Source organism: Orbicella franksi, chromosome 14, assembly GCF_964199315.1.
Source record: "Orbicella franksi chromosome 14, jaOrbFran1.1, whole genome shotgun sequence".
NCBI classification, from domain to species: domain Eukaryota; kingdom Metazoa; phylum Cnidaria; class Anthozoa; order Scleractinia; family Merulinidae; genus Orbicella; species Orbicella franksi.
Window position 1 is genome coordinate 10,041,386 of NC_138158.1, and position 17,835 is coordinate 10,059,220.

General features: G+C 36.2%; 1 long non-coding RNA gene across 1 annotated transcript; it reads left to right on the forward strand.

Annotated features, from left to right (window-relative positions):
* On the forward strand, nucleotides 1–12,161 carry LOC145467543 (uncharacterized). The gene is made up of 3 exons (XR_014042080.1): nucleotides 1–663; nucleotides 6,192–6,262; nucleotides 9,042–12,161. It is a non-coding gene; the product is annotated as an uncharacterized LOC145467543 (long non-coding RNA).
* The last annotated feature ends 5,674 nt before the right edge of the window (nucleotides 12,162–17,835 follow it).

Consider the following 17,835-nt stretch of genomic DNA (forward strand, 5'->3'; position numbering starts at 1 on the left):
GTGGTAACTGGTGACGTCATGGGAAGAGGGGATACCCCCTCTATGAGCTGACGTCATGAAAGTGGGATACGCCCTCTGATGAGCGTATAATGGTCAAGGGGGAGCTGGGTGAACCCTAATCTGTCTAGGTGTTAAGGTTAGGCTTAGGCTTAGGGTTAGCACCATCCCTGAGTGACGTCACGAAGTTGGCCTTAGGCTTAGGCTTAGGTTAGGGGTTAAGGTTAGGCTTGGGGTTTAGGGTTAGCACCCCTGCTCCGAGGATTTGGGGCTGACGTCATGCTGTTAGGCTTTAAGGGTTTAGGGAATCGCATGTTATTCGTAAATTCGCACGCGCGCCAAAGCGAAAAGCCAGATAGCGGCGCTTCAAACAGAAGAGCCTTATCGCAGGCTGTAGCCAACGCAGCCCCCTCCCTCCCCTCCCCTTTTACCCTGCTATTTCCCACTAGTCTTTGCAGGTGTAATAGTCTTTGCTGCCATTTTGCACGTGGGCGAAAGTGAAGTTCTTCGAAGGTTTGTTATTTGGTTTAAAGCGGCTTGATGCAGTGAAATACTGGATGTGAGACAGTAGGTAACGTCTTTTTCATTTTCATGCATGTCAGAGCCAGGACGAGGAATGAGGAGACGTTTTGCTTGTTGATCAATGCAGTGCTCTGTACGATGAAGGTAAGCTTATCATAAACTCACAAACTTTAATTTACAATGTGACTGCGTTTCAGTTTGATTTAATATAAGCTTAAACTACCAGAACAGGTATAATGTATACGCGTTAGTAGACAAACGAAATGACAAAGTCGGTACGTGCCAACTTTCACACCTTTTGGCGTGAGTCTCAAGCTCTTTATATGCGATCATGGGGTGTTTGTAAAATGACGACCTTTAAAGAAGGCCCTAAGATCCTAAGACCCTAAGACCCCAAAAACTCTAAAACGAAGACCCCCGCTAATCTTCTAAGGCATTTTGACCCTAAATAAGTTTTGCTCCTTTTTCCGGTCAACACGGTGTTATGTTTTTAACTGCCATTTTGAGCTAAGCAACCAAGCTCTCACACTTGGCCGGAAGTTATGCCAACTTATTTTAACCTCCATTTGGGCCCAAAATGTGTACAGATATTTCTCTTTGAACATTTTTTTATATATATATTCGCTTCTTCAAATTAATGAGAATGTAGGCAAAAAAAGTCAAAATATTCAAAGAAAATGTAAACAAAACAAGTCAAAATACTCAAGTTTTAGTAAAAATCTTAGCTTGGCAAAAGTTAAAGGCTCAAAGTAGGATTTGGATTGTTCAGAATGATGTTCACATTGCCGAAACTTTAGCAAAAGGAACTCAGAGCTAAACTTGACAGAAATTTTGCAGCTAAAATGAAACTGCAAACGTTATTATACGTATGGGTTATTGACCAAGTGTGAGATCAAGATGGCTGGATACTGGCCAAGTTCTTTTTTTGCGTGTTTATGGACCTCGACTCCGTCTCGGTCCATAAACTCGCAAAAAAAGAACGAGGCCAATATCCAGCCATCTTGACCGAACAAGCTTGGTCAATAAAGGATTTATTATATGGCTTTCGGGGAAATCTTTTTTTGCGGGACATGGCGGGTAGTCTCGAGTGGGCAAGATAGCTCCATCTTGCCCGCTCGGGTAGCCAATCACAGTGCAGGATTTGATTCATCTTGCCTGCTCATGGAGATAGCCATATAATAAGTGTATTTACGCATGGCCAGGTGTAAATAGGAATTACCAGTGCGCATGCTATATGTTATAAAACTCCGGATGAAACATAAGTCGCAAAGTTCGAAAACTAGGGAATATGATTCCAACATCTCTTGCATCTAAATATTCTCCAGTTTTGGATGCATCACATGACATGTTTAAACTAACTGCACACAAGAAATATTTGAGGAGTATAAATTCACAGGTATTTGCAGGTTGCCCCATTTCCAGCCAAGTGTGAGAGCTTGGTTGCTCAGCTCAAGATGGCGGTTAAAAACTTACCGTAATTTCTGGCGGATTACCCGCGGGTAATGGGTTAATTTTTCAGTAAACTACTGTTGCTGCGGGTAATAGGGTGGTGTGGGTTATCTGATAATTTTTTAATCTTCCCGTAAGTATTTAACAGTAATTATTATAGTACTGACAGAAGATAAAACAAAGATAAGAGTCATTAAATATACGCTTGCCACAAACCTGTGTAATGCCTCATTTGTTTAAACGAGAAACACGTCCTATCAACTCTTGTATCGTGCTTTATTTGCTATAAAATTCTTTTAAACGTTGATTGATTATGGCTGATGCAAGTTGGATGAAATCATACAAAAAAAATTCCATACAAACAAATTTTTCGCTACGCGTTTGTGCTTTGATAGTTTTCTTACCTTGTCAATTTCACAGCTAGTTTCTTTTTGCTTAGAAAAATTCTCACCTAAACCTTTTAACGTGTCTTTTATTGTGGAAAACACAAAGCCGAACTGAAACATGATGCCGACATTTGTCGGCATGCGTGCAGTGAAAAAATAGCATTGACTGTGATAAAAAATGCAAGAATACTCGACGGATCAGCGAAGTATTCCTAGCTAGCGCTGCCTTGAGTTATAGAGTATTTTCCCGTTTCAAGCAATTTCTTAGACCCAGTAGAACCTGAGATACCATAAATATCTTGGTGATCTGTTGAATTCATGGCGCCGCATAATTAGTGGAACGTGATAAAAAATATAATTGTCGGCACGAGTGTAAACAAAACACTGACAAGTGAAGAAATAATACAGAAATACTCAACGCATCAGTGGAAAATTTACAGTTAGGACTGCCTTGATATAAAAAGTATTTTCCCGTTTCAAGCGATTTCTAAGACCAAGTAGATCCCGAGATATTGTTTTTTTTGCGAAAATTGCAAGCCAAATTTTACAAGTCAGTTCAACTCTCAATGAATATCAAAAACAACGGGTGTGAAAATTTACTAATTGCACACTGGAAATTGCTTTGTTAACAAAAACAATGAATAAAGTTTTCTTCGATGCAAAATCGTTATAAAAGGCTAACTGACTCAATCAGTTTTACAAACATCAATCATTTATGTCGGAGGGCCTACACACCTTCACCGAAACTCGTCCCAGCTTTCTCTCAACCTGACACAAATGGCGCTCAACAGTGTTGATATCACATCCCAACCCATTACCACTGAAGGATGGGACTTCAATCCTTACATTATGCAAATTTTACAGGAAAATCTCAAACCTCAGCGTTGATGCTTTAACACCATCCAGACACCAATTACTGTACATTCGAAAACAGAAATGTCATATGCTATAATCCAGTGTCGACAAAACCTGGATCAGACCGGACCGGATCACGGAGCGGATCAAGGAAAAAAATTCAAAATTCAAGATTCAAAATTCAAAATTTTGTTGAGCAAATTACACTAGAGTGACTACTGTGAGCAGAATGTTTTATTTAATTCAGGTGTGATATTCCTTTATTCTTTTATAATATCTAGGAGCTGGGAGCTGGTCACAGATAAATTTTTTTCAGGCTGTTGGGTTTTGATTGTGATGATCAATCATGTCTTCATATCTTTCTCTGCAGTTCAGATAAATGATATTTCGTATATTCGTTTGCATCCAAGGTAAACTGTCATAAAACGAGTAAGCATGGTAACAATAGGACGAACGTATGAATTGAAACACAAAAACTAAAAACACTAAAAAATTTAAACACCTGATGATTCCAAACAATTTCCGTTTCTGAGACAAGTCTATACTTTTACAAGATGTGAGTTTGGAATACGATATTTCGTACTGGAATAAAACGAAACAAACCATTTGTGTTTCAAGGAAATATAGCTGTTTTACAAAAAATTATAGGAATAACATCAATAGTGTGAACGATAGCGCAACCCGAGAATAAACAACATTTTAGGAGTTACGTCACGATTTTTAGAGTCATTTTTAGGGTCGTAAAGAGTTGCCTTTATATGGAATAAAACCTTAAAATGATCGTGTTCTAGGATAGAAAGCACTTAAGAGGCAAGAACAAATCAAAACGGAATGAGGATCGTTAAGGATGGCAAAGATTAACGAGGACTGCAAATGACAAACTTGAAAATCTAGGCTAGTTTTTTCAAGATGCGCAAATCGTGACGTAGCTCCTTTAAAGCAAGTCATGTCCTTAAGCTTTCGTATGTAAGCTTTCTCATTAACTTTAATGCTAACTGTAATGCTCACATCTGACACGAAAAAGCAGCCGAGAATTAGCTACTGATACTAACAACAATTTCAAAAACCAGAATGGAAGGTTCACGCAAGCTTCAAGCCAACTAACATTCAAATATAACTACATCTGCCTGTTCATTACATTTTAAATTCGTCGTAAATTAGGCGCTTATGTGGCTTTTTAAATGACCTCTTGTCATTCTCTGTAATTAACATGTCATTGCGTCAAATTCGGGATTCTTATTTTTATTAAACATATTTTAGTTTTCCACTTTTATTTTTGATTTATTATTATCTTACAAATGATTTAATTTTTTTGTTTTCTTTTTTCTTTAAAACGTTTTTTTTTTGTTGTTGTTTCTGTGATCCGATCCGTGATCCAGTCCGTGATCCGGTCCGGTCCGGTCTGGTCCAGTCCGATTCAGGTTTTGTTGACGCCGTGCTATAATCTAAGAACATTTAAAAGAATATTTTCAGCCTAAAATTGGCAGAAAAATAAGAATATTGAGTCTCAGTGGGAAAAACAATATTCTTATGAAATAAAGACCTGTAATGGTGAACCTAGCAAAAAGTACATTCCGACTTATCAAACAGAGAAACTTTGCATGGTCCAACCACAAAGCATTAAGTTTAACATTAGTGATTTTGTACAGTCTTATAACAAAAATCATTTTGAAATCTTTTACAAAACATCTTTGAACTCAGCAGCAAAAATCGTATTTTAAACCCAGCAAATGAAACGGTTCTGAATGGTCTAGTAATAAAAATAAGGCTCTCTCTCAATTAACCCAGCAACATATTTGACTCAATCTAAAGCTTGCTACAAAAAAAGTGGGAAACTGGGAAACAAAGCAAACTGAATTTGGCTCAAGACATGTAGCAACAACTCAGATTCAGCGATAATTGAAAAATTTTAACCTTATGGCAAAAAAATTAATAATTTTTATCAAACTCAGCATGGGCAACAATGAAAAAAAAAATTTTTCAACCAAGCAGCAGAACTTTGTTTTGAACCAAGCAATGAGTTACTTGTTGTAGACCCAGCAACAAAGATAGTTTAATTACAGGTGATGAGAATAATTTCATGCACAGTAACTAAATTTAAAGTGCCTATGAGGTAAAAAATAATTGCTGCTTATTTGAAAGGCTTTTCAAAGTAAAGAAGAATGGCATTTTCCTTTTTGGAATATCTTTTTTTATCGTGCTACCCGTAACCGGCTGTGACAAGCATTGGCCTTTGTTCCACTTCTAACATCATAACCTATAACCAAAATTGTCAAAATCCATATAAAAGTTCTGCAGGCCAGGAGGAAAAGATCTTTCCAATGATACCCAGATCAGAGTGATCAGCTTAATGGAGCCTGAGATATCCAAGAAAATGCTCAGAAATTTGAGTGAAAAACTTGCAGCAAAATTGCCTGTGACTACACTGTAGCTACTCCAAAATTTCACTACTTATAGCTACTATAAAATTTCTCAGAAATTTTTGAACTGGAAGCAAGCCCAGTAGAAGGTCAATTACTGTAGCAAAAAGATAAGAAAAGGAGAAAAAGGAAAGATGACAAAAAATAATTTAGAAATAAAAAACCTAAAGACTTAGGTCACTTTTTTTTTTATTTCTGTGCTTGCCCGAGCAAAAATATTGTAAAAACGCAATGCCAGTGAAAAGAAAGACATGCTTTCATTTTGCAAATGCCTTTTTGAATAGATTGGAGCTAATTTGCTTGATATCCAGGCTGAAAATCTCTAAAATGTCCAAAAAATGCGTTTTTGGCAAAAAGCTCTGGGAGTCAATGGGTTAAATTTGTTGACATCAGTATTAAATTCAATGTGATTCAGTTCAGAAAACATTTAGGAGACATTGCCTTAATCTACAAACTCTTTATGCTATATTGGCATTTCATTAGGAGAGTTACATGTAATATTTTGAGCTTAATGGAAACTAAATACATATAATTACAAGGAGACCTAAATTTTGTTTTCCAGATGAGATGTAAACAGGGAACCAAGTGGATCAGAAACTTGGCAATCAGGATTTACATGCAGCAGTTATCCAGGTAAATTAACAAAAGTGATTTACAATTACCGTAAACACCAATGGATAAGCTGCACATTTTTATTCAAAATTTCCTAAAAATCAGGGCAGCTTAATTATCTGCGAGAACATCTGGACAATGTGCCATAAATTTGCACAAATTAACACTTTCTATCGAAAATTTATAAGTCGGTAAAGCAAACTAATAAGAACTTCAGTAAACAAATAATATCAGAGTTGGCTCCTAAAAGAGCTGTTTTTTGTTCATAATCACAAGCTTACATTTCTTGCTGCTTAACTGCATTAAACCTTCATAAAAAATCTTTTAGCCATTTTAAGGTCACCATTCTAGCTCATTCTAGAGTACAGTAGCTAAACGTCGCGCAGTACAGAATCTCCATTCCACCACAAAGCTGTTTACATGTCAACAAAGAAAGCTTTGAGAGCTACTTGTCTCCAGAACTCCATCTCCTGTGAAATGCCTGGCTACTAAGCTACGAATGAACAAATGAACAAATGCATTTTCGTTCTTCTTGCTGTATGTAAAATTCTACTGAAAAACTGTCAGGAATGAAAAAATTACTGGTTTAAAAATACCAGAGAAAGATCAAACATATGTCAAAGTTGGTAGACATCATGTCCATACTATTGCAAAACTAAAATTATAGGCAAACGTTCTAGTGTTTGTGCATTTATGCTGATTTACATTCAATAAATCAAGAAATGTACATGTTTAAAAAACCTTCTCAAGCTCCACTTGTGAAGTATTTTGATTTCTTTCCAAAAACCTTTTTTTTTTTTTCGAAAATATAGTTTCCAAACTCGGGGTGCAGCTTATCTGCAAGTGCAGCTTATCCGCCAGTGTTTACGGTATTAATTACTCTTGATTAATGAAGTTATTACTGCTTTGTAGCATTCTTATTGTATCAGTTGTGCCATTTTTCAAAGGTTTTTTTCATGACTTGCAAAAATCTGCACTCAAAATCATGATTCCACTCACACAGCAAAATTTGCACTACTCAAAATTGCAATGGTTTTTTACATTTTAATTAAAATATAGCTTTCATTTATTTGCAAGAAAGATGTCCAACTTTGAAATTCTTTCTTGTAAGTGCGACAGTAATTTTCAAGGCTCTGAAATGTCACAAATTGTCTTCTCTTTTTCACTGCAGCCTTTTTCACCTGGGGTAACCTTGAAATAGCACTGAATTCCTCTTTTGCACTCCATTTCAAATTTGCAATGAATAAAATAGAAACTGGGATTTAACCCATTTAAAATAATGATTATTAACTAATTGACTGGTTAATTGATACTGTAGGTTGATTAGACTGATTAGCTCTTGGAAATTTTTAAGTACACTTGTGAAATGCATCAACTCACTTCTATGTGCTTCTCTTGTGTTCTCTGAAGTTCCCATGGCTCACTGACTTGTATACATTTGTAACTCAACAATGCACTTTAAGGCATGTTAACTATATCCCAATAACATATTATTGACAAAACATCCTGTTAAACTTCTGGTTGGTCTCTGAACTGATTTATTCATTTGCCTGTGTACATGTAATTGTTTAAGATAACAAATCAACTAGTAATTGGTGATTGATTGGCAAACAGACTGACTAGCAGGTTAACTCTATTTGACATACTGACCAGGTGAACTTTTCTGGTAATGAAATAAGTAGCAATGAGTGCCCTCCTTGGATAGTTTGTTTAGCAAATGTAAAGAGCAAGCAAGGTAAATGAGTGACTAACTGACTGACTGAAAACTGGCAACTGAATATAATAACAGATAAAATGATTGGCTGAATTGCAGACTAACACAGACAGACTGACTGACAGACGGACAGACAGACAGGCAGGCAGGCAGACTGACAGACTGGCTGACTGACTGGCTGATTGACTGACTGAAAACTGGCAACTGAATATACTAACAGACAAAATGATTGGCTGAATTGCAGACTAACACAGACAGACTGACTGACTGACAGACAGACACACACACAGGAAGGCAGGCAGGCAGGCAGACTGACTGACCGACTGACTGACTGACCTCTTAGTTGACTGATTCACAGACTATCTGAGATTTTGTTAACAAGACAAGAAGTTTCCACATTGTGTTGACTAAATTCTCCCTTAGTTGACTGAGGGTCGTACAGGGGTATTCTTGCGAAGATCAAAGTGATGTGGTGTCTACAGTAAACAATGAATCATCAAGGACTGCTTTGGAATGTGCACTGCATTGTGACTGTAGTACTAAGAAGACAGTTAAATTTTAAACACGCGGTTATAAAATCTAACAGATCTTCTTGTTCATTATGATCTGTGACTTAAAGGTTTTGCGTGACCCGTGAAGAAATTGAATTATCAACCGATATTCATGACTTAATCACTCTATTCTATGTGATTTTGAGATGCAAGTCCTCCAGAAGATTTATTAAGACTGAAAACATCAAATGTTACCTCTGTATAATTGTTGTAACGTTTTGTAAGGCATCCGCAGCTACCAGGTAACAGAGGGCTTTCCTTGAGTCATTCACTTGATTTTCAAAAATGTCATATGGCCTAGTAACACTCTTTAGAGCATAAGAGTAGGTTATTAAAAAGAGTACCTTGCTTGCTTATGTTCATGATTCAGGAAAGTGAAATTTAGATATCCATGATCTGTAATTCACTATTTTTTTCATTCGTGAACCAGAGACCCATCCTGTACGACCCTCTTAACTGCAATGTTAAGTACATGGTAATAATTATAAAAGCTTGTATAAAATAGCCTGACAAATAAGCTTTCTTTCTTTTCCAGATCAGATGCCAACAGTGACAAAGTGGACTAAATCTCTCTAAGTAGTTATCTTTAGAAGGGCTGCATGTTATATTTTGCAATCCAACTCTTGGGTGAACCAGGTAAACAAAGCTCTAGAATAAGCCAAGTTCTGCTCTGATTATTTGACTTCAGACATGCAGTTTGTGCCTTGACTGTTTACAAAATGAGTAAGAAAAGCTATTAAATCACACTTTTTTAAACCAATTGTCCGTGAAATTGTTAAATTTATCCTCTGCAGCCAAAAATGATGTTCAAAAGTAAGATGTTTTATCAGCATTAGATTGCATTTTCACATTCAAAGAAAATTGTTGAATTGGCGATTGTATAACTTTGTGAGTAATTGGGCTGCAGTACCAAATGACTGGCTGATTGACACTGTTAAAGTAGCTGTGGTCTATCCCGTTTGTTTTATACATTAACAATGAGAGAGAATTCCAGGTAAAAGTGAGAGAAACCAAAATTTCATTCTGTTAAAATGATCCTTTTAAAAATTGGCACAGTAAAACTCACAGTATCCAAACTATGTACAATAACGCAAACATAAAAAAGACTGACTGATGGACGGATGGACTGACTGACTGACTGCATGACTGACTGTCTGACAAACTGACTAATGGATTAACACAGACTGACTACTACTGACTACTGCTGACTGCTGCTGACTGACTGATGGACTGACAGACTTACTGACTTACTAATTGATTGACCTATGACTGACCACCTGATTGACTCGTAACTGACTGACTGACTTTTTCAGGACTGCTGACTGACTCACTGATTGACTGCTGATGGACTGCTAGCAGACTGACTGATTGACTGCTGACAGACTGCTGACTGACTGACTGACTGACTGACTGACTGACTGACTAACTGAATGACTAACTATGATTGACTTATTCGTGACTGTCTGAATGACTGGTTGACTGCTGATGGATTGACTGATGGACTGTTAACTGACTGACTGATTGACTACTGAGAGACTGCTGACTGACTGGCTGACTCACTCACTTACCAATGGACTGTGATTGGCTGATTGACCAACCAAAAGTTTAAACTGATTGGGACATGATGTATTGGCATTGATCTGTTGAACTTCTGTATCATACAAGCACATTTTGAAAAACAATTATTTAATAAAGATAAAAATATCAAAAAGTCACTGAAGAAAAATCTTGGTACAGTATATTGTATGTCTGAAGTATTGAACACAGTCAAACCTCTCTAAATGACCACCTTGTGTAAAATGACCCCCGTGAAGCGACCATCTTGAGTCTGAAGTGTTTTGTTTATTTTAGCCTTTTTTTCACAAATTGATGTAAGCCTGAATGGAAATTAAAATGTGAAAAAAAAAAAAGAAATTTGAGTCTGAAATGTGACTACCTTGCAAAAGTCCCAAATTGTCTCGTGCAGCTAAATTATTAGAATATAAATTTATGTGTAATTTAGAAGCACCACATTGGTTTGGCAAAGTACACAGAAGGTCGCCTTTAGGTTGGTTTGACTGTGTCTATTTACTGTAAACCTTGATGGGTACGTTTTTCAAAACATTTCCTCTCTTCTCCAATATGCCTTCAGATGTCGTTAAAATCTTGAACAAAATACACATTCAAGATTGCAGCAGACATTTTTTTGTTTTTGGAAATTTTCGCTTTTGCTCTACATTCTCTAAAAAAGCAAGTCTGTAAATATCATTTTCTAAAACGACGGATGTTTACTATTGCGTGACTGATTTGCCTTGTGTTATGAAAAGAACGTAATGTCACGCAAGATGAGAAATGCAAGTACATGTACAGAAGTCTTGGTCGAGGAGTTTAGATCTTCAGCTAAAGCAGACTTGCTCTTCAAGAAGCAACTTCAAAATGGAAATAACAGCAATTTAATTTAATTGCAATTATAATTTTGATCTGTTAATATGCAACAATTTACTCGTTACGTGCAAACAGCATGCAGAAATTTTCTTTTCTTTTTATGATTTCAGACCAGTTGTCTTAAGCAGAATTAGAATTACAGCTTTGCTTACAATTTCACGGTTCTCTTGAATGAATTTCTTGATGTTGTAGGATCAGAAATTACAGAATTGAAAATACACTTGAAAATACGCTGGAGTTATGGAGTCACGAGTACAACAAATATATTTCAGAGCCGTTTCTTTTTGTCTTGAAAGCAAATGTAAGCCGGCAAAACATCAATAAAATAATTTGTACACGGTTGTGAATTTTCTCAGGTTTTTCAGCCATTATTTGGAAACCATTCTTTCATTGGAGAGGTTTTGGGAAACGTACTCTGAGCCAGTCCCAAGGGTGATGAGCATATTATTTCTCCTTACAATATTAATATATTTGGAAATCATCATCTTGGGATATTGTCTTGATGTATTTCCAAATTCTCAAAATAAAGATCAAATCACTTGAGGGCAATTCGTAAGGACAATTGATATGTCCAGCTTAGGACTGAAACTGGTTTGTTTACAGTAACTGAGGTCTTGTTAAAACTAAGCGGTACGATCCCAGGCTGTTTTAGTAAACGGTTTGTTTCTGATCCAATGTACGCCACAGATATGTTTAAATTTTGAGTTAGAATAAACGTTTGAAGTTGTCCTTCAGTGGCATTTCGGAATAGATAAATATATTGATTTAATAGAGGCCTTGAGCTACTGTACTGTATTTTAATTCCAAGCTTTCGCCGTTCTACAGCATCCCTGATGATGTCGTAAAACGGCGAAAGCTTGGAATTGAAATACAGTACAGTAGCTCAAGGCCTCAATTGAATCAATATATATTTTTCTTTTTTTAAGTTGGTCTTTAAAACAATCCGGTACAAGTTCTCTAAATATATTTCATTCGTTTAAAGTACTAAAAAGACGTATCTGTGGCGTACTTTGACATAAGAAACGAGCAGTTTACTAAAACAAGTGTTGATGGTACTGCAACGTTTTACCAAGACTTTTCCAGAACTTGGCTTATTCTTGGTGAGTTTATCTGGTTCACTCAAATGGTTGGATTACAAAATAAAACAACACGGGAGAGAATATAACATAATTTTATTGACATGAAACTTGTCTCTCTTGTCCATTACTTTTATTGAAAAAAAAAAGTAAAAAAAAATTTATAATAATCAAGCCAATCTTGTCCCTGCTCTTTGGGTTGCTTCCACTCTGCCTCACTGAGTCGGTGTTGTTTCTTTAGTCCTCATTTAATATTCCAACTTTAAAATCCTGGTCTGTTCTATCTGATCCTTCCATCCAAGCTAGGGACAGTTAGACACTTGGAAGAGTTGACCGTTTGCTCCCAAGTGGGGTAGACAGCGTAAAGGAAAGTGAGAGTTTGCTCCCCATGCCTCCGGGGTCTCAGTTTTAATTTGTCACAATGCTACACTCGAGTAATTTTGGAATTAATGAGTTGAAAAATAATTAAAATGCCAAATCCGTAATTTGGTTCAAGATGCTAATCCGCAAGTCAATGTATCGAAAAAATAAAAGATTTGCCAATAAGCTCGCCCTCCCGGAATATTTTGGATAAAAACCCATTTAAGTTGGAATGTCCGCAACCTGGACAAGAAAAACTGAAGCGCTAAAGTATGGCGCTCAATTTCAGTGCGTCACCGTTGAAATCAAAGAAAGATTTGAACCCAGAATCCGCCAGTCTGACCTCCGACCAAACCTCCGACCGACCGTCATTCCACAAACTTCACCAAAGAGCACAAGTCACTAAAAGTCTTTCATCTGTGAAGCTACCGATGTCAGGTTACTCTCTTTAATTTGGATGAAAGAAATTGCCCGATTATTATGGCAAGAAAGATTTAGTCTTGATTTAAAACTAAAAAGACTGCTTATTCAGCTTGTTTGTTTATTGTCCTATTTCATGTCACGTGACGTTACCCTGGAGAGTTGTTTATTCAAATGCAAATCAAATTCCCGTGCGAATGAATGAATAATTAGAAGGACAATTCTCCAGAGAACATCCGTGATCTGAAACGAGCAATTAACATACGAAGCCGAGTGGGTCTTGTTATTTTAAAAATAAACAAGCTTAAGATTTAAGCCGAATCTCTGCTAACAATGTTAACAATTTTGGAGTAAGTGAAAGTGAAGAATGATCATCGCAGTAAATTTTCAATTTAAGCAATTGGAAAGAAAAAGCCTGAAAAAAAATCTGGGCTTCAACGGGATTCGACTAAGTATGAGCTAAAGTTACGTTGTGTTTAAGAATTAAGTTAAATATTCATGCGCGCTAAGATTTAAAACTAGAGAATTGTTGACTAATAAATTTTATCGCGATTGTTATTTTTTTTTTTAATTTGGCCGAGTTTTGGCTTCAAATGGTTTTAAAATTCAACTTGACTCAATAATTTTTATTGCAGAGGTTTAGAATATTTTTGTTTGTTGATCTAAAATTCCCATTGCAAGAGATTGTTGCGTTCTTCGCATCCGTGACTTCTCTGCTCACGCAATGTCTCTGCTCACGCAATGTCTCTGCTCAGTTTGTGGAGGAGCATTGCGTGACAATTCGAGGAACTTTGAATTTAGTGAATTTTACTGGATTTTAGTGGAAAAGAAATTGAGCCCACCTTAAAAAAAACACCCCCTCCAATGAAATGTCTATGATTATGAATTTTTATTGTTATAGCAAAAAGAATTAAGAAATTCTATATTGATGTAATTTATATCTATTTAATAATTAAATGAATACGCGCGCTCTGATTGGTCAACCAGCTATGGTTTATTGTGCCAGTAAACTCGTGGAAATTTCGCGTGTCTTCTGAATTATTATATAAACGCAATAGACCGCAAGTTTTTATGGTTTAGAGGCATGATAAACCACTTGGGATGTTGGAAGAACACTCGAAGAATTCGTAAATCACTCGCCTGCGGCTCGTGATTTACGAATTCTTCTCGTGTTCTTCGAACAACCCAAGTGGTTTATCAGCCTATAAACAATAAACACTTGTGGTCTCTTGCTTAAATAAATTACACTTAATAACCTGGTGGTGAAAAGTTTTGAACTCCTGTTTAATTGGCTCGGTTGGTTAGAAATTGAATAAACTTAAGTGCTTAAATCAATGCAAAATGTTTCAGAATTGCTCTTCATCGACAGACTAATTAACTGTTAAATGGAATGCCGCCGTTTTATTTAACAGTTAACAAGCCTAACAACGAAGAATTATTCATCAACACCTATCATATATTAGTTTCTAATTAAATAAACCTCAAACTGACAAATAAGCTACTAAATACTCCAGAAATTTAAAGAAGACTAGGCATCAGCTGTCTGCACAAGGATTCCTGGGATTGTTTTGGTAACTAGCATGGGCTATTAGTTAATGGTTACCAAGGCAACCATTGACCATTCACAGCTCATGTTGGGTACCATGGCAATCCCACAGACCCTAGTGCCAAACAGCTGGTGCCTACTAGTCCTCCTTAGTTTGTGAAGTGTCAATTAAACTAATGAAAGGAACTTTTCGAAAATTAAAAAAATTAATGTTATAAGTTCAATGAAAATGAAAACAGAGAATGAAAATAATTAAGTTTATGATGTGAAATTCTTCAAAAGGGAAAATGAAAATTTAATATAATACTTAGTAATAATTTGCTTTTCTCAAAAAATGTTTTGTTTATAATTGGGCCTATAGGATTTAATTTTATTATTTTAAAGTTAAAGTCTATTTTTTAATGAAAAACTAGAAAAGTGGGAAAACCTGACCCAGTAGCAACCCAATCAGAGAGACTCCCAATGACTCAGCTCAATTTAATGTCATTTGTGAAAATCCAATCAGGTCCGACCGATGAAATTCAGTGATCTCCCCTGTCTATGCTTTCTCTAGAGATGCGCCTTCCTTGAGCTCCACAATTCAGCACTCCTGTTTTACGTCCTTGGTTGTGGAACATTTCCTGACACGTTGACTGCAAACAAGCATCTTGTTGGGCCAAAATTGACGGTGTGGTATTGTGACAAATTAAGTGAAACCCTAAAGACATGAAAAGCAAACTCTCACCTTCCTTCACACTGTCCACCCCACTTGAGAGCAAATGGCCAACTCTTCCAAGTGCCCAACTGTCCCCAGCTTGAATTACAGGATCAGATAAAGTTTCCCAGGATTTCTCAGTTGGAATATTTCAGAGGACATCAGAAACACACCTTCTCAGTGGCAGAGTTTCCACAACCCAGCAGGGACATGATTGACTAGATTTGAATATGACCAATCTTTGGTCTTCATGTGTGTGCCACCTTTTGTCCTGGAATTAAATAAGAACCTGGCAACTTAATTAGTATATAGTTTTACATGCAAGCTCATTAGCATTACAAATAGACTAATAAAGGAAAAATTGGTTCTTTCTTAGTGACAGAAGTCCAGAAAAAAAAGCCAGAAACCTTAACCATGAGCAGGCTGCACTCAGGGTACTGAGCATAAATAGAATTTCTTGTCCTAAAAATCACGAGAATTTTTTGGAGCAACCAAGAAAGCCCAGAAATATAGTCCTGATAAATTCTGAGAATTTTTTGAAGCAACAGAGAAAGCACTGAAAAACCTTTAAAGGAAGCCCAAGAGAACCTTCATTACAACACCAAGAAAGAGCCAAGAAACTAGTGCATTAAGCAAGTTAATATACATTGGTTTTCATCAACAGTCTGCATTGTGTAGCTCTTGATGAGAATGTAAAATGTTTGTTTATACTTATGTGAGGGAATCAGGATTTGTTTCTAGAAAAACAAAAAGAAAAAACATACGAACTTAAAAATAAGGTAAAATGCAGACTGTTGATCTAAATGTGTTTAACATTAGCATTAAATATCATTGTTAGTCAGGAAAAATGCAACAAAATTTGAGATTGAAGACGAAAAACTGAAAATAGCCTAATTCTACAATAATTATTCCGAAATGAAGACCTTCAAATTAAATTTGCTTAATTCTAAATTCTGATAACATTTTGTCTTCAGTAAGATTGACTCTTGAAAACTTTCCTACAAACAGGTGGTGTCATATTGTACGGCTTAGGCAAGAACATTTGCATCAATGAAAATTTTGGTAAGTCTTGAAAGTAATCAATGATGTAGTCAAGAAGGTAAAAAAGATAGCATGAACAAACTTGCTTACAGTTGGAACTTTTTTTTTTGGCTAGCAATAGTTTAAGTTTGTGCTAATGAGCTTGCAGATCCACTTAACTAAGTGTGCATTGAGATTGTTCAATTTATAATCAAAAATTTTCCCTTGTTTATGAATTAAACAACCACCATCAAACTGCCATGCACTTTAAAATGGTAAAGATGGATCAAAAAGGAAATTAGTTTTTCATTACCGACTCCCGAAGAAAATTAAATTTGTTTCCTGCACAAGAAAGATTAATCAAAAACAAACATCTTATGGTTATTTTAAGAAAGCTACAGTAAGTACATTATGTAGTAAGGTTGAGTGGCAGTGTGATGTTGATTGTTGCTCGAAAAGAGTTAAGTAGTGAAATATATTTTTGCTTTTACGAAAGAAGTACATTGTACACTAAGATGAGAAGTTTCACAAATCGAGTGTGGTTTAGCATGGTCTGTACTCTTATCCACAACAATGCATGTCATCACAGTGCTCAAAATGCTGTGGACTCACAAGGCGCAGCCGGGTGAGTCCACAACAAATTTTGGCTACTATGATGGCATGTATCGTTGTCGATAAGAGTACAGACCATGCTAAACCACATTTTGATTTGTTTTTTTACCACAATATCAACATCAAAGAAAATGTTTTTTTCCAGAGCGTGAGCTGAAAAAGGCATTGTGTGACACATTGATGCGAGCAGCTGCTGAGATAAGCAGCAATTGTGGTAAAAAATCATTTAGCAAGCTATCCTTAGAGCCGTGAAGTATTTGCTAGCTATGTTCTAAGAGTTCTACCAACTAATTTATATTAATTTTTCTTAGCCTGTAATGAAGCACACATCCCAATTTGCAAGAGCTGAAAATTGAAAATCTGGACATCCTGCATCCTTCTCAGAATTAATTTCCTGTAAGTTACTCAATGTGGTTCCAGTTTTGAAGGTTAAGGATGGAACCTTTGCATGTGTCCAACAAGACAGTTACCATAATTAATTTAAGTTCCTAGGTGGTTTTTTCTTCCTATAAAGATAAACATAACTTTGCAAATTTTTAAATTTAAGTCTTGTCAGAAGAATTGAGACTACAGATAGCTGCCAAGATCAGTGAAAAGCCTCGCAAGAAAATAATTTACTGGGCAGGTGTCTTTCTTGTGTTTGCAAATAATGTGAATTTTGATTAATAAACTCTTGAAATTTAGTTGAAAAGTGAGTTTGTTGCTAATCTGCAGAGAAAACTACATACAGTAGCAAAGACCTCTGATTCCAATCATTGACCCAGTTGATCACATACAGTGTACAGCTATGGTGATATTCAGTAGCAAAATGTTTGGAGGTACTTTTTCTGTTAGAAGAAAAGCACTTATTTGAATAATGGTGGCACACACACTTATGTAGCATTAGATAATATTATCTGATTCAGTGCTAAATCCTTGCATTGGTATGCGACTTGTGCAGTTACTGTAGTCTGTAAAGTATTGGTGATTGTGGTACAGAGTATGTGTGTTGGTAGTAATAGGCCTGCAGTGTCACTGACAGTTTCAACTGAAGTACAGAAGTCAGGTCTAGTTTTTTTAGGTTTGTCCAGGTCACAAATACATCATTTGTAAGGTGCAAGTAGTTGCTGATATCAGATGTTGTCAGTTTCAATCCATCCATTGTAAGTCAAGTTTGTGATGGTTATGTTTGAAGTTA